The sequence below is a fragment of the Bacillus rossius genome, chromosome 17 (genome assembly GCF_032445375.1).
Source record: "Bacillus rossius redtenbacheri isolate Brsri chromosome 17, Brsri_v3, whole genome shotgun sequence".
Taxonomy (NCBI): Eukaryota; Metazoa; Arthropoda; class Insecta; order Phasmatodea; family Bacillidae; genus Bacillus; species Bacillus rossius.
In genome coordinates this window covers 3,782,403-3,799,889 of record NC_086344.1, presented here as the reverse complement: position 1 = coordinate 3,799,889, position 17,487 = coordinate 3,782,403, and positions in this window count along the sequence as shown.

The following is a 17,487-nucleotide window of genomic DNA, read 5'->3' as shown; positions in this document are numbered from 1 at the left end:
TCAAGCACCTAATTGACGTGCGGTATCTTCGTCGGCAGCGCGACTCTACGAAACTTAAAGCGGTGGCCCTACATTTTATGGTGGAATATTAAAGTTAAGGGGTACCTTTCACTTCCCTATACCATTTACAACACAGTGTGCCGAATTATTCATACCTTAAGAGGTTCATAGAAAACACTTGTTTTATCCTTTTTTTACTCTCCTAAATGGACACGTTATAGAAGAAACCATGAGACGAATATCGTATGGATAAGTGCAGAAGCTCCTGAATGATTTTTCCTAGTCACACACCTATGATCATTCTTGAGTTGTTTGTAAATAGCGCGTTAACAGCCCAGCGATGTAAGTGTGTTAGTGAGGCGGGATGATAAGCGCGATGCTCGCTGGTGCTTCTAGCGCGGTGTCTCCTCTGGACTGGCGCGCAGTCTTCTCGTCGTCACAGGATAACTGTGAAATTTGAGCGGTGACCGTAACATCATATGACCGATAAAAAAGAAGATAAAGGTGTAATGCAAGTCCCTTAAGTGCTTTCAAGAATCTGCACCGGTTTTTTTATGGTAAAAAATAACTCTGAAACCACGCCTTTTATCCATTTTACCTCCTCTTAAAAATACTCATTAAAAACTTAATTCGTAATCAAAGCTAATCTTCGGCCTTCAGCGAATTCTTAAATGCTTTTTCGTAAACAGACCGCAATCGGGTATCATTTGTAGTTTTCATATTGCGTTGTTTTTCTGGAAGCTCTGCACACTTTGTGTGTGCCCGGGAAGGTGGGGCCCTTAATTCGCATGGAAAAACTACAAAAGAAGTGGCTTCTTTTTGGGAGGGCATGCCTTGCGAAATTCACTTCGGGATGCGCTCGGTGTAGTATAACTTTAGGGTGTTCACTGATTTAAATAACAAACACTCTCACCAGCCTATTCCGAGAAAAGAGCCTTTAAAAATTCAAGCACAGTTTTAATGCTAGTTAAGTTTCGCTCTGACCAATGGCACAGAGGCCTGGGATGTGAAGTACTTAGATACCTACCGCCCTGACGCCTTGGGTTTGATTCTCGCTGAGTCAATTTTTTTCAAAAATTAAAAATAATATAAATCTATTATTCAGTAAAATTATTAATTTTAATAAAAATTTATTTCATTTAATAAATATATTTATTATTTAATAACTATATATTTCTTCCGAGACGACGATAAATTGCCTAGCTGTAAAATTAAATTTATTCTTCCAAAATGTACTCCTCTAACTCAACCTTGTGACGTTTATTTTTATTGACAGGTAAAAAATTGTAGTAAAAGCGTTTACGGAATTCTTCTTAATTAATCGAACTTAATCGAAAAATAAATTCCCATAAAGACTGTATCAAAACACAATAAAAATTTCATCAATTGTCATCACCATTTTTTTTAGTAAAATGATAAAAAAACTTATGCTTGGTAAACTTCCTAAACATTCAGACGCTAGAGAAATCTTTTTAAATTCAAATGAATTATGTTTTCCAGCAAATCAACTTCAACAACGTTGCTCATAAAAACAATTATATTTTATAAATTGCGCAATATGCAAAAAAAATCCCAAAGTTTTTATATAAATAATCTTCAATGTTCTTGTTTGTAAAAAAATATATTGATACACTTTTTATTTTTTGATATTATAAGCACTATTATAACTGTTATTATACCCTTTATTATTTTATATTTGAAAAATTGAATTATTGCCGTATATCCTACCTACTCTCTGAAGGAATTCTTTAATTTGATTGATAATAGAGACATTGAACTGTTAATTTTGAATGGACTTGTGATAACAGCTGCTTCATGTTTTCCATAAAGTATGAAGTATCACTATAGAGTTAAATTGTGTAATATGTTCCGTACTTTTTTTTAACTTGCATCATGTAAATGTTAATGTCTGCACATACATATTTTTATGTAAAGGGAACTACATGTATAACGTGACCTGTTCTATATCCCGGAGCCTTGACTCCATGTGGGATCAACGGAACAAAAATACAAAATAAAATAAAAATAATTTAAGTAACAAGCTATTATAGGCCTATAACTGTGCTTCAATTTTCAATTTTTTTTTCTCATAATTGGCTGGCCAGTTCACTTTATTATTTTAAATGGTGAACACCCTAAAGGTCTACTACTATTTCACCGAGTCTCATCCCAAGGTGAATTTCGAAGTCCAAAAGAGTGAGTTTACCGAGTCTAGTAATCGCTACGGGAATGTTAAACATGTCCACACCAAGCGATTAGTTGACCGATGTCACAATTAGCCAAAACGAGAAGTGCTGTGTCGCAGCCGTGGCTGATGAAGCAGAGTAGTGTGTCCACATTCTGGAAAGTCAGGGAAGTATAAATTGGTCAGGGAATCTACTTCAAACCCTGAAAAATGTCATTGGAATTTCAAGTGTAAATGTCATGTTACGGTATGCTGTCACACAGGCTTTTTTTTGTATGGTGTTCTAGTGTAAGATGGTTTATGCTAGGTTTAGTTTGAAATAGGTCAACTATAAGTAGGGTGGAGGCTATATTGTTTTTATTTCGTTTAGAAACTTACAAAATAGGTAAATTATTATTTTTTTAATGAGGAATAATTTGTAATTTTGGCAGGGGAAATTTATGGGAAAGTCAGAGAACATTCTCTACATATTACTATGGACACCCTGAGTAAGAACTGACTATCGAGCAGCTAAGGTACTTACTGTATGCATTTGCGAGACATCAAGCCCATTTATACAGTTTCTTTACTTATTCCCAATTTGTGTGTTCGGAATGAATGCCTCCAAAACACCTTTTTCGCTGTGCCAATACTTTTTTTTTTGACGTGACAACGTCTAATAAATCGATACGCTGGCTGCACGCATGAAAAAGTGTCCCGTAACGCACATTGTCCCGTTACGCTGTGTTATGTTACGCTCATTGTACGCTTGTGCCGCATCTTTCTCTCTTACACTCGATTGGAACAACCATCGATTTGACTTTTTCGAGGCACATTGAACTTGAAACACTCCCATTCGTTTCCAACTTTTCCTATCATCGTCCTATCCTTAACAGAATAACACAAACTGGAAGAATTTAAATAGCAAACATGTATAAAAGTTATAGTTAAAATAATCTCTTCGTTTAAGTAATAAACATATTTGAATTAATGAGTGCAATTAAAATTAAATTTATCAATTAAATTGTAGATTTAATTTCACTCCTTCTTTGTATCTATACAAAATAGTGATAATTCAATAAAAATTATTCAATTTTATTCATAAAAGTATGCAATCATTTCATTAATATTTTGTTATGACGTTGTCACGTTAAACTATTGTCCTTAAACCGACTTTACAGACAACCAATTTTTTTTCGTTTCAGAATCAGAAATCTTAGGTAGAAGGGCTGTGCTTAAAGCATAAATTTAGCTCTAGGTACATCATCTAGTGAAGCCATCACTCTCGGAACTATTGCCCCCAAATTAATTCTCTCCAAAACCTGGCGTCTTCGTACAATTTAAGTCTCGCCGTCTAAACGAGTCTACGATAGTGGCTCGGTTTGCCTTAGTACTGTATAGGAGAATATATAACTGCGACTGGTTTCAAAAACAGCACAGTGTAAATCTCCCTAAAGGACGTAGTATTATATTATAGAGTATTCAATTACATTCTATTATTTCGTGTTTTACAAATGATTTCATAATATAAGACCATTTAATTGTTTATAAAATGCTTATTCTAACAAACAAGTTCTTATTTAATAAGTTTTTTAAGAACTTAAAGGCACATTTTTATGTCAGTACTAGCATGTATTGATATCATCAAATTATGCGGAATTTAGTTTTTTTATTAATAGCTCGTATGTACCCTGCGTTTTAAAACTCTTCATTTTTATCATAAAATTCATAGTCAAACAATAAAATGTCATGTTTTTTTTTCTTTCAAATTTCTCAACTTTTCTAGGGTTTTGTTAAAACCTAGTTGTTATTGATTTAATGAATAATATACTAAATTTAAGAAGTTTTAAGATGAATATTACTTATTAACGGTTAATCCAAAACAGTATACCACATAATTTCATGTTTTCAGTTCATGCTCGGACTGACATAAAAATTTGGTTTTCAGTTAACAAAAATATATAAAATATGACTTGTTTAGTAGAAAATGTATATACAATTAAGTTTGGTTATATTATGAATTCACTAAAAATTTATGTGGTGTCAGGCAGGTACATCAATTCAATACAGCTTGATTTTTTTTTTTCGTAGCCTAAGTCAAATATAAAGTGTGCGGGGAAGGTCCCAGGTTAGGTGCGGACCTAAGCGCGACTCAGGCTTGAAGCCTAGACACTCTACTCGTGTTAGGTTTAACCCATGCGGGAAAAGTTCACGTGCATCTTGTGCTTACTGGGGTCTATTAGCCAGTCGTGGGCTGTATTCGAATATCTAGGGATGCATCCCTACATCCCTAAACAAATGCACCCACAATTTAAAGGATGCATTCTAAAGGATGTACGATATCCGAATTGTTTTACAGCTACCTGTTGGTTTGTCATTGTACTAATGTGGATTGGCATTTTATATTCATGTCATCTAAGGTGGGCCAGTAAAACGTAAATGAACATTCAAAATTGTAAACAATTTCGGATGATTTCAATCATCACTGAGAATTGAAACATGGAAGAAAATTTGAATCGGGGACTTGTTGTTCCTACAAATCAAATTAATTTACTGTTTATGTGAATTATGTAAACATATACTTATGTTATAAGTGTTTATAAATACCATAAATACATTTCGCGTGTTTATCTTCTAGTTCAAAATCCATTTTGATAAACAATCTCGTATCACACGTTCGCTCTTTAAGGGTTATGTTAACAATAACAAAACTAAGGGATGTATGGACGTATCAGTGGATGCGAGAGTCGCATCCCTAAATATCTCGAACTAGTGGACGCATGAGAGGATGCATCGACATCCCTTGTGAAAATTCGGATAGAACTCAAAGATGGCCACGTCCATTACGATGCACTATCTATGGATCCCATAGCTAAGGGATCCATTAGGCCACTATTCGGATACAGCTATGGATGCACCATGACTGACGGCCCTTTGGTCACCCTATCTTAAAGCTAGCTAATGTGGCCCAGGTAAAGCCTGCATAGACACAGAGAACTAAACCTAGGCCGGGTCATGCGGGAATAAAACTACATGAATTAATGAAATCAAGATCACTATTGGACAAAGCGGGAAAGGCAAATGTTAGAAGAGTTGGGTGGGGCGGAAAAATTCCAGTTGGAAACTTGGGCCTTTCGGCCCGCATTAATTTTTTTTTTTAGAAATCCTGGAATGTATGCGCCCCTGGGGGACTGGCGACTACTTGTCGTCAGCCCAGCCCAGCTGCCAGTCAGCTGCTTGTTAAAGTAATAAATGGGCTGCTGTGAATATTGCCTTCCCCTAGCGCCGGAGCCGCGGCTATAGGCCAGCGGGACAGCCTCGGTTCTAGCAATGTTCACAGCAACAGAAGGTAGCAAGGCAAGAGTGAACCCGTCGACTCGCCTGCACAGGCTGCCACGCGACCCCGAAGGGCGCCGACCCCCGAGGGAACCACACATCACTTAGAAACACGCAACTTAGAACAGTCATAACTTAGAAACCTCGAAAAAAATCCACGTAACTTATAACTGTCATAAGTTAGAACGATCATAACTTAGAATCACGTAACTTAGAAACATGCAACGCAGAATCACACAACTTAGAAACTTAGCAAGTCATAACTTAGAACTTTCACAACTTAGAACTTTCATAATTTAGATACACTTAACTTAGAAATACGTAACTTAGAAACACGCAACGCAGAACCACGCAACTTAGAAACGTCGTAACTTAGAAAGTCATTACTTAGAACTATCACAACTTAGAACTGCCATAACTTAGAAACACGTTACTTAGAAACACACAATGCCGAACAACTTATAATAATAATAATAATTTTTTGCCCATTGTTTTACACTTTGTTAACAATATTCTCTTATTAACCAGGAAATTTAGCACTCACGAAAGCAAGCTTGTATGTGAGTGCATCTAGTCACTTCAAATTACATGTGGTATTTTGACGATTGTAAACATTTGTAAATGTATAATAACTAAGAATTAAATATATAAAATATAACCTAAGAAAATTTACATTAGTTATATAAAGATAAAAGTTAAAAAGAGCAATTTATTAAAATTCAATATAAAGTATAAACAAAAAACGTATACCTTATAACATTGTTACATGAATAAATGAAAATATAATAAATAAAAATTAGTATTTTAAGTAAAGTACAAGTACAAAGTTATAACAATATATAAAATTTACTTAAATATTAAAGCCATCTCTTCATCAGTTAAATTATCTAGCCAAATATTAACATTTTTTTTAATTTCAAAATAATTTTTAGATTTTATTTTTCCAGGAATAATAACAACAATTTTTGGAAACAAAAATTCTAAATATCTCTGAGATATTGTTTTATGAATTAGAGGGATTTGTAAATTTAAATTCGGTCTATGCCGTGTAGGATAGTTATTATCTATATAATTTAACTGATTATCCCTTTGATACATATTAATTATTGCAGCTCTAATAAACAATCTTTTAATATCAAATAAATTTAAACGTTTAAAAATTTCCTTGGATGGGTTCATGAGGTTTTTTTTTTTAAAAATAACTCGTAAAATAAGTTTTTGAATTGTTATGAGTGGCTTAATTTACGTTTTACTCATCCCTCCCCAAGCCAGATTGCCATACTGCATAACAGACTGAAAAATAGCAAAGTAAACCATTCTAATACCTTCAGTAGATAATATTGATCTTAGTTCAACGAATTTATATACCATTTTTCGAATCTTGTTTGTAAGATAAGAAACATTGACGCCGACCGCCAATGCTCCTCTGTCGCATAGACCGCTATGCCTCATCAACGTCTCGCAAAAGCGTGTGCACCGAACCAGGGGCGTAGCCAGGGGGGGGTTTTAGGGGTTCAAACCCCCCCCTTAGCACCAAATCTTTAATTAATTTCTTATTCATCACTCAAACAAATTTCATATTAAATTAATAAAAAAAAATTACCATTACAATATTTAAATTTAAGTACCGAAAACTGCTAAAATAGCACTATTTTACACCTTAAAATCCAAATTTTCCCGGTGGAGGACCCCCGGACCCCCCGCTTTGATACGGGGGGGGGGGGGGGGGGGTGAGGCCATGCTTCTTAACACCCCCCATACACAAATCCTGGCTACGCCACTGCACCGAACGCGCCCGTGCGCGCAGCAAAGTGCAGTTCGTGCGACGAGGCGAACGCCATACAACGAGTGCTACACCGGCGCAAGGATCCGGCCGGGTGTGGCATATCCTTCCGCCGCACTACAACAAATTGTTATAATTATGTTTTTCCACAGGATTTTATTAAACATTATTTTTTATTAATTAATAATTAAGTCTTTGCAAAATCATGTTTCAATGTGCGATTTGTCCCGAACCTGGCCGGTTCAGTTTCCCGCGAAATTCACACGTTTCCGCGGGAGGGCTGGCGGGGGAGGGGGGTCGCGCGCGGCGACACCGCTAGTGTCCTTCGAGAGCTCAACCAGGCCGGCAGCCTGCGCGCAACGCGGAACCTTCAACCTTTGCATTCACCGACATGTAGTTTTCCATAGTGTAATTTCTTTTCAACCTTTTGTACAGTTCCGCGGTCGGCCTAAATTTACCATGAGGTACTTAACTTAATTCAATCAGTGCTCCGAGATGAGTGTTTACGTCATACGTAAGTACTGTGGGGAGAGTATGTGTTTTTACGTCGGCGCTTCACGCCCAACCTAGCCTACAGGCTACTTAGTTTTGGCCCGCACGGGGCAGCCAGCAGGCGACACGTGCCATCCAACTTAATAACGATTCAGTCCCTGGGACACACCTAGACACCACGTAGAGTCGCCGGAGACACGGGCCTACGTGTTGCTAGCCCAGTTTATCCAGAGCTAGGTATTAGTGTAGTGTATTGTGCTTCAAAATATCGTGTGCCATGTCAGAGTGTCTTTTGTAACTTTCGCGTCACATATACGAGTCTGCCCCTCACGCGCATAAGAATCGTGAGCCGCCACTGAGGAAGTGAGCTGCGCGTGTGACTAGTCGCGTCGGGCAAACCGTTACGGCCAGAACGGGCAGCACCATGTATTGGGCTGTGCTGTATTAAATTCACCAACTATCTGAAGAGGTTTTGTGTTATTATTCAGGCGTCCCGAGTGGCCTCAACAGCTCGGGGGGCCCTACTGCGTTGACCCCTACCTCTAGCCACAAGGCCGAACCTTCCCTGAGATCACGAACTGAACAAAATCACGTCTAAATACTCAGAGGTAGCGGGGACGGCGTCAAATTGGCGCCCGACTAGTGTGGCTTTAATTTTCTAAAAATTAATTTCCAAATTTTGTTTCAAATTTTTCAAATTTTTTCTCAAATTTTTCAAATTTTATACTTCAAATTAGTGTACCAGTAAGGGCTCGCGTAGGAAGTCGGGAATCGCGCGGAAACGGACGCGACGCGCAGACAGCCAAAGGAGCGGGCACCTGGCGATAGGCGCGCGTCAAGTTACACGCCAGACGCGCATCAAGTTACGCGTCAGGCGAGATAACGGCTGTGGGAGCGGAAGTCCGCGCGCCTCGCACACGGATCAGGTGGCGCAGCTGCGCAGCTGCTACGCGCCGAACAGGAGCACGAACATGAGCCGTGACGGAGCGGTAAAGATAGACATGGAAGGGGTATGCCACGCATGCCTTCTGCCAGGGTTGCCAATAAATCATGCCGCGGCAGGGGTTTTCGCCACCTGTACCTGCGACACAGATAGGAAGCACAAAACAGACTTTGACGACAGAAAATCAGGGCCGACGTCTACAATTCAGTGCGGCGCGAGGGGATGTCATCGGCGGCCCGATGAGATGGCGTTCTGCCACCAGTGCGGCACCGTGAGGCACCGCTCGTGCACCGAGGCCCGGGAGTTCCTTAACTTCCGGAATGGGCTATTCATGTGCCGCGCGTGCGAGCTCGCGCTGGACAGACCGTCAGCGACGCCGGCGGCCCCTGTCGCACCGCGCCCCGGCGGCACCCTCAAGCTGCCGGAGTTCGGAGGGCAGGAGCACGAGGACCCCGCAAAGTTCCTGCGGACATGCCGAGACAGGCTGGCACGATACGCGGTGCCTACAGATGAGTGGACGGAGAAGGCGTGCGATCAGCTGAGGGGGTGTGCCCTTGACTGGTGGACCACAGCCGGAGAATACGGCATGGAGTGGGGTGACTTCGCCAACGGACTGGAGGAGCGTTTCAACGACGCCCGTGCCCGGGCCCGGTGTCAACAGTCACTGTTCTGCCGGCCTCAGGAGGCGGGGGAGAGCGCGGAGGCCTTCATCAGGTCTAAGGCGCGGCTCCACCGACGGCTGGCGGAAGGGGAGGACGACAGCAGCATGCTAGGGGTAGTCGTCCAGCTGATGCTGCCCGAACTGCGGCCATTCCTTAGGGCCGCCACCGACAAGGGACTGGAGACGTTCGTGCGGTTGGCGAACGAGGTGGAGCGCGACGTGCAAGCTGTCCGTCGCAGCCGCGAGCCGCCCACCCGACGGCCAGGTGCGTCGCCACCGATGTTGGCGGCCCCCGAGGTCTCCAGGGCTCTGGTACCGTACGTGGAGCCAGTGCCGAGGCAACAGGGGGAGCAGCCGTCCCGACGTACCGCACCCAGGGAGAACACCGGGGCACCAAACCAGGGGGCTCCGCGCTGCAAGTACTGCCGTGAGGAGCGGTACCACTGGCACGACGTCTGTCCCACGCGGGCAGCTGTCTGGCAAGCCCGTGGGGCGGGCGGCCTTACGTCGGGAAACGCCCGCTAGGGGGTAGTTCCATGGCTGGCCACTGTCCCTGGAACCCTAGCCCGGCCTCCACTGTCACCCCGGCGCGCCCCGTCAGGACGGACGGGCGCGGCGCACTCGACTCGTCAGCGGCCTGCACCGGGTCGTCGGCGAGCCGCACCGGACACCAGGTGGCCCCGGCGACACCGGCAGCACCTGCGGTGTCCGCGGACACACCGGCACGCCCCGTCAGGACGGACGGGCGCGGCGCACCCGACTCGTCAGCGGCCTGCACCGGGTCGTCGGCGAGCCGCACCGGACACCAGGTGGCCCCGGCGACACCGGCAGCACCTGCGGTGTCCGCTGACACACCGGCACGCCCCGTCAGGACGGACGGGCGCGGCGCACCCGACTCGTCAGCGGCCTGCACCGGGTCGTCGGCGAGCAGTACCGGACACCAGGTGACCCCGGCGACACCGGCAGCACCTGCGGACCGCCTGACGGCAGCGGCAGCGCCCCGGGAGCAGTGTGGTGAGTCGTTCCAATTAGGGCAGTTGGGACCTGGGGCGGGGCATTTACTCCGGATTCCCGTCAGGATGGATGGACAGCCGGTGCATGCTCTTGTCGACACGGCCGCCAGCCACACGTATGTGTCGGCTCAATGCTCGAGCGTACGGGACATTGTCTCAGATGTGGAGGAGGTACAGTTAGCGACGCAGGGGGCGACAGCGCGTATTGTTGGCCGCTCGAACATCACCCTCTCCATCAGGGACCATGTTAGTCACACAACAGCACTAGTAGTAGAGGGACTACGGGAGACGCTGATCCTAGGTCTGCCTTGGCTGGCGCAGGAGGACGCCACTGTGGAAGTCAGGGAGGGGAGGTTGCACGTTGGCCACCACGAGCGGCGCACAGTTTACAGCCTGGGCTATCGGCCACCCGCCGAGCAGGGGACACCCATCACGCTCGCGGACTTGAGGAACGGTGTGCCCGCTGCCCATGTAGAGCTCATAAACAATGTCTTGTCTCAACAGCCACAGGTGTTTGCGGCCACAGATATGCTCCGCCGTACCACAACCACGGAACACACCATCCCCACCTGACCTCACCAACCCCAGTTCGTAAAACCATACGGGTTCGGACCCACTGAAAGGCACGTCATCCAGACCCAGATCACGGAAATGTTACGCGATGGAGTCATCGAACCCAGTGAGTCGCCATACAACTGCCAGATTGTCATGGCGAACAAGAAAGATGGCTCCATGCGTTTTTGTGTGAATTTCAAACCAGTCAATTCAGTAACCATACCCGCCCCACCACCGCTCATCAACATAACATACGCTTTGGCGGGGCTGGGCGACGCCCGCATCTTCACGTCCCTGGACCTCAAGTCCGGGTACTGGCAGGTACCGGTACGTCCAGAGGACCGCCCGAAGACCGCGTTCACTGCCCCTGACGGCCGGCGTTTCCAGTTCTGTGCCATGCCGTTCGGGCTGATGGACGCCCCCGCGACCTTCCAGGCCATGATGGTGCGTGTGTTAGACGGGTACGCGGGCGAGTTCGCCGCCGCGTACCTGGATGACGTCATCATCTGGTCACGGTCGTGGGAGGACCACGCCCGGCACCTCGGCCTGGTCCTTGAGCGGCTGGCCAGACACGGCCTCACGTGTGCCCCCCAGAAATGCCACGTGGGCGCGGCTGAACTGGAGTACCTAGGGCACATGGTGGACGCGGAGGGTTGCCGCCCTCTGCCAAAGCACCTGAACCTTATTTAGTCCAAACCCGCCCCTCGAACCCGCAAGCAGCTGCAGAAGTTGATGGGCCTTCTCAACTGGCTGCGCTCGTTCATTCCGCATTTTGCCAGCGTCACCGCCCCGATGACGGACTTGCTGTCACCCAAGCTCCGGTTTCAGTGGACCAGCGAAGCGGACGCCGCCCTGGATGCGGTGAAACGGCAGTTCCGCGAGTGCCACCAGCTCGCCCGTCTGCAGCCTGACCTTCCCCTGTTCCTTCAGACAGACGCCAGTCAGGAGAAGATGGGGGCCGTCCTATACCAGGTGGGGGACAAAGGCGTGCGCCGGGTGGTGGAGTACGCCAGCGCCAAGTTCGGCCAGCCCGAATGGCAGTACCATGTGAACGAGCAGGAGTGCATGGCCGTCGTTTGGGCTATGCGCCGCTACCGCCACCACCTGGAGGGCCGCCGGTTCACGCTGCGGACGGACAGCCAGTGTCTCCGCTGGCTGGACTCCGCCCAGGGCCGCAAGTCGAAGTTCACGAGGTGGGCGTTGATGCTCCAGAACTTCGACTTCGCGGTCGAGCACGTCCCTGGACGGGACAACCAGTTCGCCGACGAGTTGTCGCGCCATCCCGACCCACACAACACGTTTCAGGATGACCAGGACTGGGAGGGGCTGTTGCCGCCAGGGGGAGTCGCGCCGCCGGTCACTCCAGGGGAGGCGCCCGCAACTTTATTCCACATCCCAAGGGCCCCCGATTATCCCGCCGTCTTGCCTGTGGAGACCCTGAGCGGATTAGTGGAATTCGTGAAACAGGCCCAGCGGACAGACGACCCCACACAGGCCGAGGTGCGGTCATGTGGGGAGCAGGTTCACCCCTACCACAGGTGCGTGGACGGGGTGTTGGAGACCCGGGTACCAGGGGACATGGACGCCTGGCGCCTTCATGTGCCGCTCGGTGCCCGCGAACAGGTCATGGGCTTCCACCACACGCACGAGCTGGCGGGACACCCAGGTGCGCACCAAACCCAGTTAGACATCCGTAAGACCTTCCATTGGCCGGGGGTGACGCGGGACGTACGGGACCTGGTGCGGCGCTGCCAGCAGTGCCAGCAGAGGAAGACGAGGCGGTCTGACGGGGTGGAGCAGCAGCGCCCCCGACGGCCCCGCGACCCGTTTCACACCCTGGCCCTGGACATAATGGGGCCCTACCCGCGGACCACCCGGGGAAGGAGGTTCTTGGTCGTCATCACAGACATTTTCACCCGGTGGGTCGAGGCCTTCCCGGTGTCCAACGTGCGTGCCGGAACCATAGCCGCCCTGCTGGACCACGAGATATTCCCGCGGTATGGTTTCGCGCGCGTGCTGTTGACGGACAACGGCTGTCAGTTCAGCGGGAGGCGCTGGAGAGCTGACTGTCGCCGTTGGGGTCTCGACCACCACACCACCCCCATTTACCATCCCCAGGCCAACCCCACTGAGAGGCGGAACCAGGAGGTCAAGGCGCAGCTGCGGCTGAGGTTGGGGGACGACCACTCCAAATGGGACGTCCACCTGCCGAAGCTGTTGTATTGCCTCCGGCGCCGCACCAACGCTGTCACCGGTCATTCCCCTGCCGAGCTTCTGTACGGGAAGAACTTGGCTTTGCCCGGGGAAAGCAGGGTGGCCGATGTTGCCATGGGCACGGTGGCGCGCCCCAATCATGAGGAGGGGAGGGAGCACGCCAGACAACGGCAGGCCCAATTCCTGGCGGCCCACACGCCCATGACTAGTCACCCCCCACCCCCCATCCAGCCAGGTCAGCTGGTATATGTCAGGCAGCACCACTTGTCGTCCGGGGCGCGTAACTTTTGTGCGGGGTTGGCGCCTCGATGGTCGGAGCCGCGGGAGGTCCTGTGGAGGACGGGCCCCTCATCCTATGCGGTCCGGACGCCAAGGGGGCGGCCCGCTAAAGTGCACCGGGACGACCTGCGCGTAGTCGCGCACGGGGTCAGAGTTGGCCCAACGACCCCCTCTTCACCATCCCCCACACTCCAGGAAGCCACAGATACGCCGCGGGAAGGAGCAGCACCTGAACCCACCACCCGGGGGGACATGCACACGGGCGACACAGACGTGGGTAGCCCTGATCAGGCACATGAGTGCAACCAACCCGACCTCCGGGACACTCCGAGCAGGTCCCCGGTGCCGCTGGCCACAGTTCCGCACGTCCCCGAGGAGGTGGGGAATCCGTTGGTCTGGTTTCCTGACGAGGAGGGGGAGGAGGTCTGTGAGGAGGAGGACGTCGAGCCACTGTGGCCGCTGGACCTCAGCCTGGCGGACGCCACGTTCCGGGTATCCGTGGACGAGCCCGAGGAGGGGGAGGAGGAGCCGGACAGTAGGGATAGGCGCCCCACCCGCAGACGTCGGGCCCCGGTCAGGACGTACTGCGCGGACGACAGCGAGCCGGTAGAGTTCGCTCCTGTCCCCGCCGTGGAGGCGAGCTGCCCGACCACCCAACCGGACACGAGGGGACCTACCACACTCTGCACAGTGGAGACCCCTACCAGCACAGTCCCCACCACACGACCACAGAGGGCCCGCCGACCCCCGGCCTACCTGGCGGATTACGAGTGGTCCAGGTCCCCGTCGAGCTACTCCACCCGGGCGCGGCCCGTAAGGGGCGATCCAGGTGTGCCAACACTCGTGGCCGGACCCCTATCATTCCCCCCGCCCACGTCATCCATTCCACCACCCTGCCACACCCCGACCACACTGACCCCCCCACCCACTTGTCACCATATTGAGCTAGAAGAGGCGCACGTCGCTGCCCAGTCCCAGGGGGGGAAAGGACACGGGTCAGGGCGTAACCCCTTATCATTCATTGAGTGGGAGAGGTATTCAGGGCAGAATGTTTACATCACAACACACCACCACTCCGCCGCGTAGTGTAGGGCTCGCAGTGCGGCGAACGTCAGTGAAGTGCTCAGCGTGTGAAGCGAGGCGTTGATGCACATAGCGGTCTCAGAGAAGGGGGGGCATTTGACGCCGACCGCCAATGCTCCTCTGTCGCATAGACCGCTATGCCTCATCAACGTCTCGCAAAAGCGTGTGCACCGAACGCGCCCGTGCGCGCAGCAAAGTGCAGTTCGTGCGACGAGGCGAACGCCATACAACGAGTGCTACACCGGCGCAAGGATCCGGCCGGGTGTGGCATATCCTTCCGCCGCACTACAACAAATTGTTATAATTATGTTTTTCCACAGGATTTTATTAAACATTATTTTTTATTAATTAATAATTAAGTCTTTGCAAAATCATGTTTCAATGTGCGATTTGTCCCGAACCTGGCCGGTTCAGTTTCCCGCGAAATTCACACGTTTCCGCGGGAGGGCTGGCGGGGGAGGGGGGTCGCGCGCGGCGACACCGCTAGTGTCCTTCGAGAGCTCAACCAGGCCGGCAGCCTGCGCGCAACGCGGAACCTTCAACCTTTGCATTCACCGACATGTAGTTTTCCATAGTGTAATTTCTTTTCAACCTTTTGTACAGTTCCGCGGTCGGCCTAAATTTACCATGAGGTACTTAACTTAATTCAATCAGTGCTCCGAGATGAGTGTTTACGTCATACGTAAGTACTGTGGGGAGAGTATGTGTTTTTACGTCGGCGCTTCACGCCCAACCTAGCCTACAGGCTACTTAGTTTTGGCCCGCACGGGGCAGCCAGCAGGCGACACGTGCCATCCAACTTAATAACGATTCAGTCCCTGGGACACACCTAGACACCACGTAGAGTCGCCGGAGACACGGGCCTACGTGTTGCTAGCCCAGTTTATCCAGAGCTAGGTATTAGTGTAGTGTATTGTGCTTCAAAATATCGTGTGCCATGTCAGAGTGTCTTTTGTAACTTTCGCGTCACGTATACGAGTCTGCCCCTCACGCGCATAAGAATCGTGAGCCGCCACTGAGGAAGTGAGCTGCGCGTGTGACTAGTCGCGTCGGGCAAACCGTTACGGCCAGAACGGGCAGCACCATGTATTGGGCTGTGCTGTATTAAATTCACCAACTATCTGAAGAGGTTTTGTGTTATTATTCAGGCGTCCCGAGTGGCCTCAACAGCTCGGGGGGCCCTACTGCGTTGACCCCTACCTCTAGCCACAAGGCCGAACCTTCCCTGAGATCACGAACTGAACAAAATCACGTCTAAATACTCAGAGGTAGCGGGGACGGCGTCAACATGTTTATCCCATTTTAGAAAAGAGTCGAACACTGTACTGTACCTAAGTATTTTATATCGTGTACTCTTTCTATGACTCTACATTTTTCACAGTTAACGTTTATTTCGTTACATACATGAATTTTTAGTTCATGTTCAATAGGTTGACCCAAAATGTTGGCAGAGAAGCTACTAAATTTGGTTTTATTTATGTTTAGAGAAAGAAAACTATCATCTAGTATTTCTTTGACTTTTTTAAGTTCGTTATTTACCGTTATTGTCAGATGAATATAAAATTGCGTATCATCTGCAAAAGAAACTAACTGCCCCGCTATGTTTAAGTTACATAGATATTTTTATATATCTGAAACAAAATTGGCCCAAGAACACTGCCTATATTTATATATAGGATGTCTCCTAAATATTATTTACTTTGAATCTCTGAGTTCTACCATCCAAATAACTTTTAAACCAAGTATTTGCCAAACCTCATATTCCTACTTTATCCAGTTTATCTAAAATTATTATATGCGAGACTGTATCGAAAGCCTTAGCAAGATACAACATTATACCAATACATTTTTTATCTTGTTCTATGGCTTTGTGCACAAAGTTTGTTACTTTAATTAAAACATCATTTGTACTTAAGCCTTTTCTAAACCCAAATTGCTTTACAGAAAGTATTTTGTTGTTATCCAAAAATGACATTAACTATTTTTTTAAAACATTTTTCTATAATTTTTGAAATGTTGCTTAATATAGTGATTGGTCTAAAATTTGAGGATGCAAAGCTACCCCCCTTTATGCAATGGTATGACAATCGCTTCCTTGAGCCGTCTAGGAAATTTCCCAAAACTTAAGCTTTAATTGGCTATATCAGCTAGAGCTTTGCACAATTTATATTTGTGTTCTTTTAATATGTTTACACTTATCTTATCAGAACCCAACGCATTGGAGCTTTTAATTTCATAAATAATTGATTGTATATCATATTCTGACAAAGGAGCTAAGAATGAAGACCCTTGAACAATTTTTGTAGCAACTGAATAATTTATGGACTTATTACTAGAATTACTTTAAATGATTTCTGAAGCCATAGAATTTCCAACATTTGTAAAATATCTATTTAGTGTGCTATGTAGCTTGGTCAGGATTTGACATGGCATTTATTGAGTTATTATCATTTAATACAGTTTTATTATCTACTTTTTCATTTTTTGAGCCAGTAACCTCTTTATTAATATTCCAAACTTTTTTAGAATCATTTTGTGCATCAGCAATTTTTCTTTTATAATAATTGTCTTTAGTTATTCGTATAAGAGACTTAACCCTATTTCTGTAGGTACAAAATGTTTGTCTTAGCTGTGTATTAAATGGTTGTTTGTTTAATTGTTGTTTAATTTTGTCTCGTGTTCAAATAGATTTAATCAACCCGATTGTAATCCATGGTTTTAACATTTTAATTGACTTACGTGTATTCACCGTAATTTAACTAGCTTTGTCTATGTAATTTTCTATCAAATTTACAAAATTATCTGTTGCAATATCAACATTTTGTTCATTTAATACACGATTCTAAGACTCGAATTCAAGAAAATCAGATAAAAAAATTTCCATCAAATTTTTTTTAAATATTGTTTTTCCTAAGAGACCTTTGACACACAATATTGTAGCTAATAACAGTAGCAAAATGGTCT